General features: G+C 48.9%; 1 protein-coding gene and 1 long non-coding RNA gene across 21 annotated transcripts in view; one reads left to right on the forward strand and one right to left on the reverse strand.

Moving 5' to 3' along the window:
• PTPRF (protein tyrosine phosphatase receptor type F) overlaps positions 1 to 18,825 on the forward strand; it is a 1,358,330-nt gene that overhangs the window by 973,166 nt on the left and 366,339 nt on the right. The gene's annotated exons all lie outside the window — the stretch shown is intronic.
• The window catches only part of LOC134956671 (uncharacterized), a 28,450-nt gene continuing 9,685 nt past the window's right edge, over positions 61 to 18,825 (reverse strand). The window contains exons 2-4 of one of the 2 annotated variants that reach the window (XR_010186081.1): positions 1,807 to 1,875; positions 754 to 806; positions 61 to 291 (exon numbers count right to left, since the gene is read on the reverse strand). This is a non-coding gene — a long non-coding RNA (uncharacterized LOC134956671). Of the gene's footprint in view, positions 292 to 753; positions 807 to 1,806; positions 2,007 to 18,825 lie in introns of those variants that run through there. The other variant, XR_010186080.1, reaches the window with a different exon arrangement.

The following is an 18,825-nucleotide window of genomic DNA, read 5'->3' on the forward strand; positions in this document are numbered from 1 at the left end:
CAATTTTTCCGGAGTCCTGCACATGCGCTGTAGACTCTGACACTGTGCCAGAGTCTCTAGTGGTCAGTGCGCTAGCAGCGGCGCTACGGGAGAGGAGGGGGCCCACACACAGTCAGCGATGGACTCCGGAAAGGTAAGTATAGGAGAAATGGGTTCAGTGTGTGCGGTGTGGCCCCCCTCTGGACTCAGGGGCCCGTGTGCACCGCACACACTGTACCCATTATAGAGACGCCAATGCAGGGGATGTCACTTTCCCTTCCTAGTCTCTCCTGGTTTTCTATCTTCTTGTTCCTGTAAAGAGAAGAGGACATTGTAAGTGATAAAGGTATAGAGACTCATGTACACAACGCAGACAGTGTAGAAGGCCATAAATGTGAACATTATGAGGGAAAGACCGTGGAAAACGCTGTGGTTACCAGAGCGGAGGAAAGGCGGGAGGGAGTATGTGTGAAGATGAGGTTGGAGATGTAGGGAGCAGGGGAGTTGGAGAGGATCTTGTGCTCCTTCCCCAGGAAGCCACAGCCCTATATGTTGTGGGAGGAAACCGGAGGAAACGCACACAAGCACGGGAAGACTATACAAACTCCACACAGTAAGGGCCGTGGTGGGAACTGAACCCATGACCTCAGTGCTGTGAGGAAGTTATGGTAGCCATTACACCACCCGTACTGCCCAACTGTTGTATGCCAGAGCCATACAGCTCAGTCTCCCTCACATTCCCTAGACTGATGTACAGGGGCTTTATCCACTCACCAGCACTCTGCCAAAGAAGTCTACCACCTCGTTGAGTCTTACTACAAGAAAGCCTGTAAATAAAATGTAAAACAACAGTCACACGAGCGTCTTGGAATCTGCAGCTGCCCATTGATGGGCATTGTGGCCCGTAGATTGTTTCTATTGGGTTGGGGCTGAAATGCCAGCATTCGGGATGCTGGCGGTCGGAATACCAACCACGGCATCCCAATGGTTAGAATACCAAAAAACCCTCCCCCCAACACCCTAACCTTTACTTACCGTAGCCTAAACCTAACCCCCCCCCCCCCCCCCCCCCCAGCAGTTTAACCCTCCCCGGTGGTGCCTAAGCCTACCCCCTCCCCCCCATCTCCACTTTCCCACAGCCTAAACCTAACCCTCCCCGTGGGTGGCTAACCCTTACCCCCCCTGCTCGCAGCCTAAACCTAACACATACCACCCCCCCACCCCACCCCACACGACTTACCTCTCCGGCGGCCCAGCAGTCACTCTTTCGGGATACCGTCTGCCGTGATGCCGGCACCAGGATTGTGATTCCATTCAGAATGCCGGCATCGGCATTCCGAGCAGTGTCAGGATTCCGGTGTCGATATTTTGACCGTTTCTATATACTGTACAACTCTGTATATAAGACACTGTGGGTGGAATTAAATTAGCCGCTGAGTTCAACTTGTTTAATTAGCTGTGTGAATTTAGCTAGGTTTCCGCTGTGTGGGATGTAAGGCGGCCTTTTCTCCGCAGGCCCTGAGCAGGTGTAAAGTTTGGGAATGCAGATACTCCCCCACTGCTACACTGATCATATACTATGAGTCAGGGGCGTCACTGTGTGGGCCCCATAGCAACTGTTTATAAGGTCCCTTATGTACCGCCAAATGATGCATAATCTATATAACATGGAAGATAGGTCCCCCTCAGGTGTGGGCTGCACCCCCATAGCCTATGGTAGTTCTGCCCATGTATTCAGTATCCTGACTGTATGATTCCCCAAAGGTGTATAATGTGTAATCAGTGAGAGGGTTTATATCATTTCACTGCTTTATCTACTGTACTTACTGGTCAGGCCATCTTCCAGGAGCATCGCGTATCCAAAGATGAAGTCCATTAATGATGACATTTTTGGAGCTGTTGAGTACAAATACAAAAACAATGAGTAGCCTACATAATATACATATATACTGTATTATTCTACATAATATATATACATACTGTATTATTCTACATAATATATATACATTTCTCTAACATCCTAGTGGATGCTGGGGACTCCGTCAGGACCATGGGGGATAGCGGCTCCGCAGGAGACAGGGCACAAAAGCAAGCTTTTAGGATCACATGGTGTGTACTGGCTCCTCCCCCTATGACCCTCCTCCAAGCCTCAGTTAGGTTTTTGTGCCCGTCCGAGAAGGGTGCAATCTAGGTGGCTCTCTTAAAGAGTTGCTTAGAAAAAGTTTTTAGGTTCTTTATTTTCAGTGAGTCCTGCTGGCAACAGGCTCACTGCATCGAGGGACTTAGGGGAGAGAATTTCAACTCACCTGCGTGCAGGATGGATTGGATTCTTAGGCTACTGGACACCATTAGCTTCAGAGGGAGTCGGAACACAGGTCTCGCCCTGGGGTTCGTCCCGGAGCCGCGCCGCCGACCCCCTTGCAGATGCTGAAGATTGAAGAGGTCCGGAACCAGGCGGCAGAAGACTTTTCAGTCTTCCTCAGGTAGCGCACAGCACTGCAGCTGTGCGCCATTGTCTGTCAGCACACTTCCCACAGCGATCACGGAGGGTGCAGGGCGCGGGGGGGGGCGCCCTGGCAGCAATGTAGAATACCTGTATGGCGAAAAATACATCACATATAGCCCTTGAGGCTATATGGATGTATTTAACCCCTGCCAGACTTCACAATCTCCGGAGAAGAAGCCCGCCGAAAAGGGGGCGGGGCCTATTCTCCTCAGCACACAGCGCCATTTTCCCTCACAGAAAGGCTGAGGGGAAGGCTCCCAGGCTCTCCCCTGCACTGCACTACAGAAACAGGGTTAAAACAGAGAGGGGGGGCACTGATTTGGCGATATACATATATATTAAATGCTATATGGGAGGAACACTTATATAAGGGTTGTCCCTGTATAATTATAGCATTTTGGTGTGTGCTGGCAAACTCTCCCTCTGTCTCCCCAAAGGGCTAGTGGGTCCTGTCCTCTATCAGAGCATTCCCTATGTGTGTGCTGTATGTCGGTACGTGTGTGTCGACATGCATGAGGAAAATGTTGGTGAGGAGGCGGAGCAAATTGCCTGTAATGGTGATGTCACTCTCTAGGGAGTCGACACCGGAATGGATGGCTTACTTATGGAATTACGTAATAATGTCAACACGCTGCAAGTGGGTTGACGACATGAGACGGCCGGCGAACAAATTAGTACCGGTCAAGGCGTCTCAGACACCGTCAGGGGCTTGTAAAAACGCCCATTTACCTCAGTCGGTCGACATAGACCCAGACACGGACACTGATTTCAGTGTCGACGGTGAAGAAACAAACGTATTTTCCTTTAGGGCCACACGTTAAGGGCAATGAAGGAGGTGTTACATATTTCTGATACTCCAAGTACCACAAAGAAGGGTATTATGTGTGAGGTGAAAAAACTACCTGTAGTTTTTCCTGAATCAGATAAATTAAATGAAGTGTGTGATGATGCGTGGGTTTCCCCCGATAGAAATCAGATAAATTAAATGAAGTGTGTGATGATGCGTGGGTTTCCCCCGATAGAAAATTATTGGCGGTATACCCTTTCCCGCCAGAAGTTAAGGCGCATTGGGAAACACCCCTCAGGGTGGATAAGGCGCTCACATGCTTATCAGAAAAATATCCTAAAAAGTATACACACACATGCTGGTGTTATACTGTGACCAGCGATCGCCTCAGCCTGGATGTGCAGAGCTGAGGTGGCTTGGTCGGATTCCCTGACTAAAAATATTGATACCCTTGACAGGGACAGTATTTTATTGACTATAGAGCATTTAAAGGATGCATTTCTATATATACGAGATGCGCAGAGGGATATTTGCACTCTGGCATCAAGAGTAAATGCGATGTCCATATCTGCAAGAAGATGTTTATGGACACGACAGTGGTCAGGGGATGCAGATTCCAAACGGCACAAAGATGTATTGCCGTATAAAAGGGGAGGAGTTATTTGGGGTCGGTCCATGGGACCTGGTGGCCACGGCAACTGCTGGAAGATCCACCGTGTTTTACCCTAAGTCACATCTCTGCAGAAAAAGACACCGTCTTTTCAGCCTCAGTCTTTTCGTCCCTATAAGATATCTGCCCAGGGATAGAGGAAAGGGAAGAAGACTGCAGCAGGCAGCCCATTCCCAGTAACAGAAGCCCTCCACCGCTTCTACTAAGTTCTCAGCATGACGCTGGGACCGTACAGGACCCCTGGATCCTACAAGTAGTATCAAAGGGGCACAGATTGGAATGTCGAGGCGTTTCCCCCCTCGCAGGTTCCTGTAGTCTGCTGTACCAATGTCCCCCTCCGACAGGGAGGCAGTATTGAAAACAATTCACAAGCTGTATTCCCAGCAGGTGATAATAAAATTACCCCTCCTACAACAAGGAAAGGGGTATTGTTCCACACTATAGGGTGGTACTGAAGCCAGAAGGCTAGGTGAGACCGATTCTAAATCTGAAAAATTTGAACACTTACAAGGGTTCAAATCCAGATGGAGTCACTCAGAGCAGTGATAGCGAACTGGGAACAACGGGACTATATGGTGTCCCGGGACATCAGGGATGCTTACCTCCATGTCCCAAAATTTGCTTTTCTCACCAAGGGTACCTCAGGTTCGTGGTACAGAACTGTCACTATCAGTTTCAGACGATGCCGTTGGAGTGTCCAAGGCACCCCGGGTCTTTACCAAGGTAATGACCGAAATGAGGATTCGTCTTCAAAGAAAATGGACGACCTCCTGATAAGAACAAGGTCCAGAGAACAGTTGGAGGTCGGAGTAGCACTATCTCAAGTAGTTCTATGACAGCACGGGTGGATTCTAAATATTCCAAAACCGCAGTTGTTCCGACGACACGTCTGCTGGTCCTAGGGATGATTCTGGACACAGTCCAGGAAAAGGGTGTTTCTCCCAGAGGAGAAAGCCAGGGAGTTATCCGAGCTAATCGGGATCCTCCTAAAACCAGGAAAAGTGTCAGTGCATCATTGCACAAGAGTCCTGGTAAAAAATGGTGGCTTATTACGAAGCGCTTCCATTCGGCAGATTTCACGCAAGAACTCTTCAGTGGGATCTGCTGGACAAATGGTCCGGATCGCATCTTCAGATGCATCAGCGGATAACCCTATATCCAAGGACAAGGGTGTCTCTCCTGTGGTGATTACAGAGTGCTCATCTTCTAGAGGGCCGCAGATTCGGCATTCAGGATTGGATGCTGGTATCCACGGAGGCCAGCCTGAGAGGCTGGGGAGCAGTCACACAGGGAAAAAATTTCCAGGGAGTGTGATCAAGTCTGGAGAATTCTCTCCACATAAATATACTGGAGCTAAGAGCAAATTTGTAATGCTATAAGCTTAGCAAGGCCTCTGCTTCAAGGTCAGCCGGTATTGATCCAGTGGGATAACATCACGGCAGTCGCCCACGTAAACAGATAGGGCGGCACAAGAAGCAGGAGGGCAGCGGTCAAAACTGCAAGGATTTTTCGCTAGACGGAAAATCATGTGATAGCACTGTCAGCAGTGTTCATTCCGGGAGTGGACGACTGGGAAGCAGACTTCCTCAGCAGGCACGACCTCCACCCGGGAGAGTGGGAACTTCATCGGGAAGTTTTCCGCATGATTGTGAACCGTTGGGAAAGACCAAAGGTGGAAATGATGGCGTCCCGCCCGAACAAAAAACGGGACAGGTATTGCGCCAGGTCACGAGACCTTCAGACGATAGCTGTGGACGTCCTGGTAACACCGTGGGTGTAACAGTCGGTGTATGTGTTCCCTCTTCTGCTTCTCATAACCAAGGTATTGAGAATTATAAGACGTAGAGGAGTAAGAACTATACTCGTGGCTCCGGATTGGCCAAGAGGGACTTGGTACCCGGAACTTCAAGAGATGCTCACAGAGGACTAATGGCCTCGGGAGCTAAGATGGGATTTGCTTTCAGCAAGAACCATGTCTGTTCCAAGAGGAACCGTGGCATCTGCCTCAAAGAAAGGACCTGCTCCAGCAGGGACCCTGTCTGTTCCAAGACTTACCGCGACTGCGTTTGACGGCATGGCGGTTGAACGCCGGATCCTAAGGGAAAAGGCATTCCGGAAGAGGTCATACCTACCCTGGTCAAAGCCAGGAAGGAGGTGACCGCACAACGTTATCACCACATGTGGTGAAAATATGTTGCGTGGGTGAGGCCAGGAAGGCCCCACGAAAAAATTTCAACTAGGTCGATTTCTGCACTTCCTGAAAACAGGAGTGTCTATGAGCCTCAAATTGGGGTCCATTAAGGTTCAAGTTTCGGCCCTGTAGATTTTCTTCCAGAAAAAATTGGCTTCAATTCCTGAAGTCCAGACGTTTGTCAAGGGAGTATTGCATATACAGCCCCTTGTGTGCCTCCAGTGGCACCGTGGGATCTCAACGTAGTGTTGGGATTCCTCAAATCATATTGGTTTGAACCGATCAAATCTGTGGATTTGAAATATCTCACATGGAAAGGGACCATGTTGTGGCCCTGGCCTCGGCCAGGCGATTGTCAGAATTGGGGGCTTTCTCTTAAAAAAAGCTCATATTTGTTTTTCCATTCGGACAGGGCAGAACTGCGGACTCGTCCCCAGTTTCTTCCTAAGGTGGTGTCAGCGTTTCGCCTGAAACAACATATTGTGGTGCCTGCGGCTACTAGGGACTTGGAGGACTCCAAGTTGCTAGACGTTGTCGGGGCCCTAAAAATATATATATATATATATATATATATATATATATATATATATATATATATATATATATATATATATATATATATATATATATATATATTTCCAGGACGGCTGGAGTCAGAAAGTCTGACTTGCTGTTTATATTGTATGCACCCCAAAAGATGGGTGCTTCTAAGCAGACTATTGCTCGTTGGATTTGTAGTACAATTCAGCTTGCACAGTCTGTGGCAGGCCTGCCACAGCCAAAATCTGTCAATGCCCATTCCACAAGGAAGGTGGGCTCATCTTGGGCGGATGCCCGAGGGGGTCTCGGCTTTAAAATTTTGCCGAGCAGCTACGTGGTCAGGGGGGAACACGTTTGTAAAATTCTACAAATTTGATACCCTGGCTGAGGAGGACCTGGAGTTCTCTCATTCGGTGCTGCAGAGTCACCCGCACTCTCCCGCCCGTTTGGGAGCTTTGGTATAATCCCCATGGTCCAGACGGAGTCCCCAGCATCCACTAGGACGTTAGAGAAAATAAGATTTTACTTACCGATAAATCTATTTCTCGTAGTCCGTAGTGGATGCTGGGCGCCCATCCCAAGTGCGGATTGTCTGCATTACTTGTACATAGTTATTGTTACAAAAATCGGGTTATTATTGTTGTGAGCCATCTTTTTTAGAGGCTACTTCATTGTTATCATACTGTTAACTGGGTTCAGATCACAAGTTGTACGGTGTGATTGGTGTGGCTGGTTTGGGTCTTACCCGGGATTCAAGATCCTTCCTTATTGTGTACGCTCGTCCGGGCACAGTACCTAACTGAGGCTTGGAGGAGGGTCATAGGGGGAGGAGCCAGTACACACCATGTGATCCTAAAAGCTTGCTTTTGTGCCCTGTCTCCTGCGGAGCCGCTATCCCCCATGGTCCTGACGGAGTCCCCAGCATCCACTACGGACTACGAGAAATAGATTTATCGGTAAGTAAAATCTTATTATTAATAAATCTGGTGGAGAAATGTAAAACAGTAACAGGGACAGGTGATGTGCGATTTATTATCTAGGTGTTAATTTGTGAATCTGTATGTAATTGTCTGGTGAGACTAAAGAAAGATCAACTGCACCTGGACAAACCATACTGCGATGCAAGGGGGGGCAAGTACACTTACATTTTTTGCCTGCAGGGTAAATACTGGCTGCTTTTTCATGTAGCCCACAAATGCAGGACAGCTTTATTACACAGTGCAGCATGGTATTACCCACCCACCTACAGTGCAACATAGTATTACCTACCCCACCTGCAGTGCAACATGGTATTACCCACCCCACCTGCAGTGCAACATGGTATTACCCACCCCACCTGCAGTACAGCATGGTATTGCCCACGCCACCTACAGTGCAGCATGGTATTACCCACCCCACCTGCAGTGCAGCATGGTATTACCCACCCCACCTACAGTGCAGCATGGTATTACCCACCCCACCTATAGTGCAGCATGGTATTACCCACCCCACCTACAGTGCAGCATGGTATTACCCACCCCTCCTATAGTGCAGCATGGTATTACCCACCCCACCTACAGTGCAGCATGGTATTACCCACCCCACCTACAGTGCAGCATGGTATTACCCACCCCACCTATAGTGCAGCATGGTATTACCCACCCCACCTACAGTGCAGCATGGTATTACCCACCCCACCTACAGTGCAGCATGGTATTACCCACCCCACCTATAGTGCAGCATGGTATTACCCACCCCACCTACAGTGCAGCATGGTATTACCCACCCCACCTACAGTGCAGCATGGTATTACCCACCCCACCTATAGTGCAGCATGGTATTACCCACCCCACCTACAGTGCAGCATGGTATTACCCACCCCACCTACAGTGCAGTATGGTATTACCCACCCCACCTGCATTGTAGCATGGTATTACCCACCCCACCTACAGTGCAGCATGGTATTACCCACCCCACCTACAGTGCAGTATGGTATTACCCACCCCACCTGCATTGTAGCATGGTATTACCCACCCCACCTACAGTGCAACATGGTATTACCCACCCCACCTACAGTGCAGCATGGTATTACCCAGGTGCACAGTTACTTGATCTTTTCTGAATCAGGTCCTATGTAATGTTAGCGTATGTTCTGCTTCTGTGTAAGGCGCTGCAGAACACTTGTGGCCCCATATAAATAATAATAATCACCGCCAGGTTGTCACAGAATGTAATCAGGTCAGCCTCAGGCCTGAAGGGGGGTGACTAGATTGCTTAGAAATTAAGCACGGATCTCTGTGTGTATGCCCATAGCGGTAGTAGTGCGCTGCCTCGCGCGGCGCTATCGCCGGTTCTACATGGTGCATGTCGCTCACTTCACTGCTGTGTGCTGAGCGGGGGGAGAGATGTGTGCTGAGCGGTCTGTGATAGATCACTCAGCACTTATCTCTACCGTGTGTACCCCCCTTGAGATTTGCTTTGTTGCTGCTATTTATTATTGTATACAGGTTTATTGTGATAATTATTATACTGCTCGGTTTCTGCATAGTTGTACTATAAATATAAAGCCAAAGAAATGTTACTTACCGGGACAGGTGTTTCCTCTAACTACTCAGGGAGGCAATGGCCTGTTGCAGCCTGGGAGCAGTAGTAAGTATGACGAATTAGGACGTCACTAGTCACAGTGGCCAGGCCATGGCATGTAAAGGGTGTAACTGTATCCTCATGACATCACTCTAATACATGACATCACTCTAATATGCTTCTCCATGATTTGTGTGTTAAATGATACTGGTTCAAAAAAGAAACTACAATACGAGGATAAAGCCGCCCTAATAGTGACCGAGAGACCGCTGAAGAGCGGCTATTACACCCGCATTATCGGGGTCATTGTAGATAATTTTCTAACCAATCAGCAGCTTCTTTGACAAACTGTGTGTTTTATACTTTGTGACCGTTTTTATTTAAATTCCACATGTAAACCAAACCTCCTGATATCTCTATAGGACCGTGGGGCCACTTTAAATTTAGGGGGAGATGTATCAAAGCTTGGAGAGGTAAAGTAGAGAGCGATAAATTACTGGCCAACCAGCTCCTAACTGGCATGTTCCAGGCTGAGTTTGAAAAATGACAGGAGCTGATTGGTTGGTAATTTATTTCTCTCCAAGTTTGGATACATCTCCCCCTAAGCTCAGTACCTACGTGTATTTGTATCTGGCGGATTCTCCAATGAGGGACATATAGGTAAATAAACGTGCGCTAAGATCAGGGTGATAAGATAATATGTACCAAACTGTACATGACGTATAATCCCAGAGACACGGCGGACATCCTCCCTCCAGGGATCACAGCTCTCATGCTTAGAACTCCCAGGTAGAGAAACAATAATAAGATGGTGTGATATTGTAAAGCATGTATTAGTACAAGCCAGGAAAACCTAGATTCATATATTGATTAAAATATCTTGGGGGGGGATGGGATGTATCAAAGCTTCTAAAGAGGGGAGAAGTTGCCCATAGAAACCAACCCGCTTCTACCTATCTTTTTATTGGATGTACTTGATAGATGCTAGCTAGCAGAGGATTGGTTGCTACGGGCAACTTCTACACTCTTTAGAAGATTTGATACTTCTCCCACTTATCTGAGTATGTCACCAGCCCTTCTGGACTTGTGTGTTACTAATATCCCAGGACTCTGATGAGCAGGAAATCCAGCCTGCTCGGCAAACATTGTCCTGATCATCTGTCAGTAATACTAAAGGCCTATTTATTGCGTACACTTTGCAGGAAGTATACTGTAAGTCCGGGACTTGCTCCCGTGGTGGAACACCTAAGTTGTGCCAAGCGTATCGCACCTTATGGCACAGAAACGCTGCGTGAGTGAGGACACATCTGTATTCCCGGGTACTCTCAGCAGGCACATGTCTACATGGGATATTATATTACATGTAACATCCTCACGCTGTGAGCAGTCCCCATATCCTAAGTATGAACGATGACTCTCTTACATAAACTAGAGGAGCAAAAAATTATTTAATTGATAGAAACATAGAATTAGATGGCAACTAAGAACCACTCGGCCCCTTTTTTAACGTTATAATAACCCTATTTCATCCTTAGTTCTTTGTAAGGAGATCCTTATGTTTTAATTTTCAACCACCTTTGATGGGAGGCTATTCCACTTATCCACTACTCTCTCTGTGAAGTCATTTTCCCTTATATTTCCCCTGAACATACCTACCTCCAGTATCAGTGCATGTCCCTATGTTCTAATACTTCACTTCCTTTGAAACATGTCTCCCTCCTGTACCTTGTTAAAACCCTTGGTATAAGGTTTGCGTGATGACCTAATCGCGGCTGTGGTCCCACCCAGCTCCCATTACGTGTACTGAGCACATTACTCTTTACCCGGGCCCGGACTTGTTGGAAGGACCCAGCGGATGTTCCCATTTGCATCGCATCTCTCCTTTTTTTGGGTGATGGAGCGTGGCCATTTGTATGGGGACCTTTAGGTCAGGCATTCCCAACCACGGTCCTCAAGGCACACCAACAGTGCAGGTTTTAGTGATATCCAGGCTGCTGCACAGATGGTTAAATCAAAATAACTGAGCTACTAATTAAGTCACCTGTGCTGAAGCCTGGATATCACTAAAACCTGCACTGTTGGTGTGCCTTGAGGACCGTGGTTGGGAAAGCCTGCTTTAGGTTATCAATCAGGTTACAGCCCAGCTGTGTAGATTATTAAGTACTTTTAGTGTCACTAGTTAACTTTTACCATTGATGGGTGTTATAATTTGATCTTAGTGGCTGTTATACTCCTAAGGTGTATTCCTCAGCTCCCTGTGCGTCACTTTCCTCTGCCCCCTCAGCTCCCTGTGCGTCACTTTCCTCTGCCCCCTCAGCTCCCTGTGCGTCACTTTCCTCTGCCCCCTCAGCTCCCTGTGCGTCACTTTCCTCTGCCCCCTCAGCTCCCTGTGCGTCACTTTCCTCTGCCCCCTCAGCTCCCTGTGCGTCACATTCCTCAGCGTGCCCTCAGCTCCCGTGGGTCACGTTCCTCAGTGTCCCCTCAACCTCCTGTGCGTCACATTCCTCAGTGTCCCCTCCGCTCCCTGTGCATCACATTCCTCAGTGTCCCTTCAACCTCCTGTGCATCACATTCCTCATTGTCCCCTCAACCTCCTGTGCATCACATTCCTCAGTGTCCCCTCAACCTCCTGTGCATCACATTCCTCAGTGTCCCCTCAGCTCCCTGTGCGTCACATTCCTCAGTGTCCCCTCAGCTCCCGTGGGTCATGTTCCTCATTGTCCCCTCAACCTCCTGTGCATCACATTCCTCAGTGTCCCTTCAACCTCCTGTGCATCACATTCCTCAGTGTCCCCTCAACCTCCTGTGCATCACATTCCTCAGTGTCCCTTCAACCTCCAGTGCATCACATTCCTCAGTGTCCCCTCAACCTCCTGTGCATCACATTCCTCAGTGTCCCCTCAACCTCCTGTGCATCACATTCCTCAGTGTCCCTTCAACCTCCTGTGCATCACATTCCTCAGTGTCCCCTCAACCTCCTGTGCGTCACATTCCTCAGTGTCCCCTCAACCTCCTGTGCGTCACATTCCTCAGTGTCCCCTCAGCTCCCTGTGTGTCACATTCATCAGTGTCCCCTCAGCACCCCGTGTGCCATTTTCCTTAGTGTCCCCTCAGCACCCCGTGTGCCACTTTCCTCATTGTCCCCTCAACCTCCTGTGTGTCATATTCCTCAGTGTCCCCTCAGCACCCCGTGTGCCACTTTCCTCATTGTCCCCTCAACCTCCTGTGTGTCACATTCCTCAGTGTCCCCTCAGCACCCCGTGTGTCACATTCCTCAGTGTCCCCTCAGCACCCTGTGTGTCACTTTCCTCATTGTCCCCTCAACCTCCTGTGTGTCACATTCCTCAGTGTCCCCTCAGCTCCCTGTGTGTCACTTTCCTCATTGTCCCCTCAACCTCCTGTGTGTCACATTCCTCATTGTCCCCTCAACCTCCTGTGCGTCACAATCCTCATTGTCCCCTCAACCTCCTGTGCGTCAGTCCTCAGTGTCCCCTCAGCTCCCTGTGTGTCACATTCATCAGTGTCCCCTCAACCTCCTGTGCGTCACATTCCTCAGTGTCCCCTCAACCTCCTGTGCATCACATTCCTCAGTGTCCCCTCAACCTCCTGTGCATCACATTCCTCAGTGTCCCCTCAACCTCCTGTGCATCACATTCCTCAGTGTCCCCTCAACCTCCTGTGCATCACATTCCTCAGTGTCCCCTCAACCTCCTGTGCGTCACATTCCTCAGTGTCCCCTCAACCTCCTGTGCGTCACATTCCTCAGTGTCCCTTCAACCTCCTGTGCGTCACATTCCTCAGTGTCCCCTCAGCTCCCGTGGGTCACATTCCTCAGCGTCCCCTCAGCTCCCGTGGGTCATGTTCCTCATTGTCCCCTCAACCTCCTGTGCATCACATTCCTCAGTGTCCCTTCAACCTCCTGTGCATCACATTCCTCATTGTCCCCTCAACCTCCTGTGCGTCACATTCCTCAGCGTCCCCTCAGCTCCCGTGGGTCATGTTCCTCATTGTCCCCTCAACCTCCTGTGCATCACATTCCTCAGTGTCCCTTCAACCTCCTGTGCATCACATTCCTCAGTGTCCCTTCAACCTCCTGTGCATCACATTCCTCATTGTCCCCTCAACCTCCTGTGCGTCACATTCCTCAGTGTCCCCTCAGCTCCCTGTGTGTCACATTCATCAGTGTCCCCTCAGCACCCCGTGTGCCACTTTCCTCAGTGTCCCCTCAACCTCCTGTGCGTCACAGTCCTCAGTGTCCCCTCAGCTCCCTGTGTGTCACATTTGTTCGTGTACCCCCAGCTCCCCTTGGTACATATTGGGATTTGTGGGCAATATCTCACTGCCTTTATCAACGTACAGGGTCGGACTGGCCCACAGGGGAACTGGGGAAACCACCGGTGGGCCCTACTGCCTGTTGGGCCCTCCTCCTCCTCTAGGGATCAAGCTCCAGACTATCCTAGTGCACTGGGTTTATGCATTATACATGTGTTACATTATACTTCACAATAATGTTGTTTATTATATATTCACCAAGGGGCACAGAACATGTAATGGTTAGCCAAACCTCTGTGGTGGCTGGCCACGCCCCCACTGGAACCTGGCTACACCTTTAAGCATGGGCCCCTATAGCAGCATTCCCCCGGTGGGCCCTTCATGTCCCAGTCCGCCACTGTCAACGTCCAAAGCACCGTCCCCGTTCATGTTCCTCACAGATTAAGGATCAAAATCCCTAATATGTTATGTATCATCATAGAATATACTACATTCCTTCTCAGTCCTCTATTTGAGGTAGCATAGGATCCCATGGAATGTAGTTACGCATTCCCAACCCGATCCCAGTCATTACTGAAACCTCCTGAATAATAATAATATAATGCAGTCTTCCTGCAATGACAGTTATTACGGAGTACATCACTGCCCCAGCGTGCCATCCACATTCCTTAATGATAATAAGCGCTCTGATAGGGTCTAACCTGGGCCGCATGAGCCATTCAATGTGGTGGGAATAAGATGGCTGATAAACCGCTAAACCTGACGTCATCCACAAAACTTCTGTTAACAAATCGCCCAAGTACCTCCCATTATCAGGCTTTTCTTCCTTACCTTGTTTGAACCTGGGGCCTTAAGTAAAACTGCTTTAGCGAGAAATTCTTATCGGCATAAATAACCTGGATTTTTACAATTGTTCTCTCAGAACCGTTCACATGCATTTCAATAATTATATTTTCCTTTTTAGATTCTTGCACAAAGCGAGCTTTACATCTTTGATAAGAAATAACATCAGTCTAATCCTGACAGGTAGACACACATCATCTTGCCAGGATGCCAGCTCCCTTCCTCATTAAGTAACAGATGTACAGTACGTATGTGAGGAGGGGGGGGGGGGGGGGGGGGGGGTGCTCTGCGGCTCCCCCCCCCCCCCCTCAAGTGCTATAAGGCATCAAATCTGAAGCAGCGAACAAATAAACACATATTTTACAATGTGATTGTAAGCTCCTAGAAATAACACCTAAATGGCTATTTTTGTATTTCTATTAAGGGGGTAACATGAAAGTTGTCTACCGTTCTCTGAGATTTAATGACGCCACATCAATATGAATTTCGCCGCCCCTTGCAGCGATGTTGATCACATATGTACTAACATATGCGCTCAACATTGCAATGCGTTGATTGAGGTCCCCCGCAATACCTGTGAGGTGGTGTGTAGGGGGTCTCCGTCACCTCCCTGGGCTCTCCACACTCCCCCTCCACGCCGGGAAGCAGCAGCAGGTTGTCCCAGGCACCACCTCCTCCCCCCTGCAGCCCGGAAGGACCTCAGGCTGTGTTGCTAGGGGGAGGAGGAGTTTACGTTCCGAGTCCAGGCTTCCTAGAGGAAGGTATGGAGGGGCGGAGGCGGCAGGTTACGGCGGCCGGCGATAAGAAGCCCATAGGTTTCTATAAGGTATGGCGATACCCTGGGCAACGCGAACCCATCGGCCGGGTCTTAGTACATTTGAAAATGCGGTAAAGCCCCCGAAAACCGTATATTTCCCTTAGTACATCCCGCCCAGAGAATGGTGGATATGTTATCCCTACACACACACACACACACACACACACACACACACACACACACACACACACACACACACACACACACACACACACCATCTTCACTCCCCCCGCCGCCGGGCCGGCCGGCCGTCTCCGCCATCGGGCATCTCGGCGGCGGATTGCTGAGTGTGTAGGGCCCATAACAGACTCTTTGTCAATGTGTACTATTTCTACTATCATTCGGATGCTGAGTCGACGGCCAATTCAAGCTTTTTTTTCCACATTTTTGTTTATTTTTGATGTGCAAGGCCTTCCGGGACGTTCATCATCCTCAACATCCTCATGACTATCACTAAATGTTTTGTCTGCCACTCAAACACACATGCACATGACATACAATCTGCCCAGTAAGGGTTAGCGTTGGAAAGATTCGCTGAGCGTCTTGTTCAATTTAACAAAAAAATGTAAGTTAACACGTTGCTCTTACTTGTGAACTATGCATTTTTACGACGCACAGGAAATACACAACTTATTTGAACCTTGTGTGACAGCAAACTATGTGTGCGAGAGGGGTGCAACTTGCAAAACCGTTTTGAGATAGTCCAAGGTCAGTGTTTCCCCCACTCCCTTGTAACGCATGCATTATGGTGTATTTTTTACAAAGTGAAGTCTCGTTATTTAATAGCCACACCTCATATGTATAGAAAGGCTTCCTGCCCAGACAGTGGCCCTCATTCCGAGTTGTTCGCTCGCTAGCTGCTTTTAGCAGCATTGCACACGCTAAGCCGCCGCCCTCTGGGAGTGCATCTTAGCATAGCAGAATTGCGAACCAAAGATTAGCAGAGTTGCAAATAGAAATTTCTTAGCAGTTTCTGAGTAGCTCGAGACTTAATCCTACATTGCGATCAGTTCAGTCAGTTTCGTTCCTGGTTTGACGTCACAAACACGCCCTGCGTTCGCCCAGACACTCCCCCGTTTCTTCAGACACTCCCGCGTTTTATCCTGGCACCCCTGCGTTTTTCCGCACACTCCCAGAAAACGGCCAGTTTCCGCCCATAAACACCCACTTCCTGTCCATCACAGTATGATCACCAGAACGATGAAAAATCCTCGTTATGCCGTGAGTAAAATACCTAATTTTTGTGTAAAATAACTAACCGCATGCGCTCTGCAAACCTTGCGCATGCGCAGTAAGCGACTAATCGCAATATAGCGAAAATCGGCAACGAGCGAACAACTCGGAATGAGGGCCAGTGTCTGCTGGGACACGGTAGCACCTGTAGTTCCTAAACTGCTGGAGATTTGCAATCTGTTTAAGTTTTGGGCCTGGGTAGGTAGTCTCATGGGCCCTACACACTGAAAGATTTAAGTGAACGATATGAACCTTCTCGTTCATTAATGAACGAGAACTTGTTCATATTGTTCAGCGTGTAGGCACCAACGATGAACGATGCACGGCCCCGCGCTCGTTCATCGTTGGTGCCCCATCGCTTATGCATGCAGGCCAATATGGACAATCTCGTCCATATTAGCTTGCACTGCTATGGAGCCGGGTGATGGGGGGGGGGGGGGGGGGGGGGAGAGGTGAAGAAACTTCACTCCCCCCATCACCTCCCCCCGCCGCCGTGTTGCCCGTCTGCCGTATCGGCGGTCAGGCAGCTTGGTGGCAGGTCGCCGAGTCTGTAGGGCCCATTAGGTGTGTGTTCTCCTGAGATGTATATAGAAGTTTGGAGCGTGATAGTTGCAGTTTTAAGACTTGAGATGTGGAGAGATGCTCACAAACCAGTTGCCTTTGCATTTATATTTGCAGGTACAGATGTGTGGAGGAATCTGGTCCAGTATACTACACCACAGCTCAGTGAGACTCTCTCCTGTGACGCTGGATGTGCGTACTACATGCTCCGGCTTTAACTGCGGACTGTAACTAGCGACACTGAGTTCAGTTTCATGTTTTATTTTAGCAGCCTGGTTTCAATCCTCTCCCACACAGAGAGACAGCTCACCTCCCAGAACCTACAAGAACATTTCTCAGTGTTTTTCCTAGAGTGACAGAGGAGGCGGAGGTGCCCCGGAGGATCTCAGAGTCCCTGGGGAGTCTGCTGGCTGGTGTTCTTGTTATGAGCTGAAGATAAACCCTCTGTGGATCCCTCTTCCTTATTTAACCTCCTTGGCAAGCTCTGGCTTATTTAACAAGGGAGGAGTGGAGATGGTCTGTCAGGAAGAAGAGATGGGAGGCAGCATTCTCCAGATGCCTCCAATGGTATCTCTGTGCAATTTATTTATCACTTATCAGTCTATTCTAGAATTAGTTTGTCGCCGTTCCTTCCCTGAGTCTCCCCTCTCTGGATTGTCACATTTCCTATAGAGAGTACTTTGGTATGCCTGGCCACAGATTAGTACGGTGCCTGCTGAGTGTAATAACCTGGATTCATCTCCACCATCTATTCCTGTGGTTCCAGGAAAGTCTACTTCTCGATCCCTCTGCTGGTGATCTGCCATCTATTGTCCCTTTTATAAAGTCAATGAATAAGGAGACCAGTGAGAGCAAAGATTCTCCCTGGTTCTGCATTTGCTGATTAATCACCCGCGGATACATAGAGCAGAGAATCTACAGCAGTGACATCTCTGTAACCAGCCGGTTAGTTGCAGTGTTGCTGTTACTTGTCTCCAGTGCACAGCAATAGATCCCACCGTCTGTCTTTACCATATTCTAGTCATGGGAGGGCCTGACAGATGGGTATTACCCAAGTCTTTCTAACCGTGCCCATCATCTCTAGTCTACACGTTGTGTGAAGTATACTTGTGGGCTCAGCAGTAAAAAAACTATATTATCAGTAATGGCTCTCCTCCTCCTCCTCCTCCTCCTCCTCCTCCTCCCCATAACATCTATTAGATATAAATAGCTGAAGGGTCTAGCACCTATAAATAACAATCTGTGGCTCACAGGCTGCGCTAACAGCTCTTCGTCAGGACCAGCTTCACGGTGATCAGCGGCCGTGCCGCAAGTTTCTTAACATTCCAAATAGGGACAATATGGGAGTTGATGGATGCCTGGCCGGACAGCAGTGTAACGCACCGTTCCGCCTCTCCAAGGTCCCCTTGTTACTGTTTAGTATTCTGTGTGCCATACTGAGGCTCGGGCCTTGTTTAATCAGCGTGGTTGAGATTGCTTCCTTGTAGTCATGGGTCGCATCTTGAATTCAGTGTTTTGCATTACAAATACGCTCTCGGGAGACTGCCAGGATTTATAGTTCCATCTGCCACGTCTCGTTACTGCAGGTTTTTTTTTTTGTGTTTTTATATTTTATTTTTTAATTCTCCTTCATCCACACCCTCATATCTTATTGAATGAGTTCCGTTAACAGGTGATGTATGTTTTCCTTCTGGGGAAGCCATCTCTGTAGCGAGCTCTTGGGCACCTGTGTCTCCTCCGAGTGCTAAGCTACAGATAGCCACGGCGCTTTCATCCTCTGTTGGTTTGTGCTGTACTCGGTGCATCTGGAAAAGTTAGAGCGCGCTGGTTTCAGTCTGCTGGGAGAGCGTGTTTGGGTGCTGGT

This window comes from Pseudophryne corroboree, chromosome 9, assembly GCF_028390025.1.
Source record: "Pseudophryne corroboree isolate aPseCor3 chromosome 9, aPseCor3.hap2, whole genome shotgun sequence".
Classification (NCBI taxonomy): Eukaryota; Metazoa; Chordata; class Amphibia; order Anura; family Myobatrachidae; genus Pseudophryne; species Pseudophryne corroboree.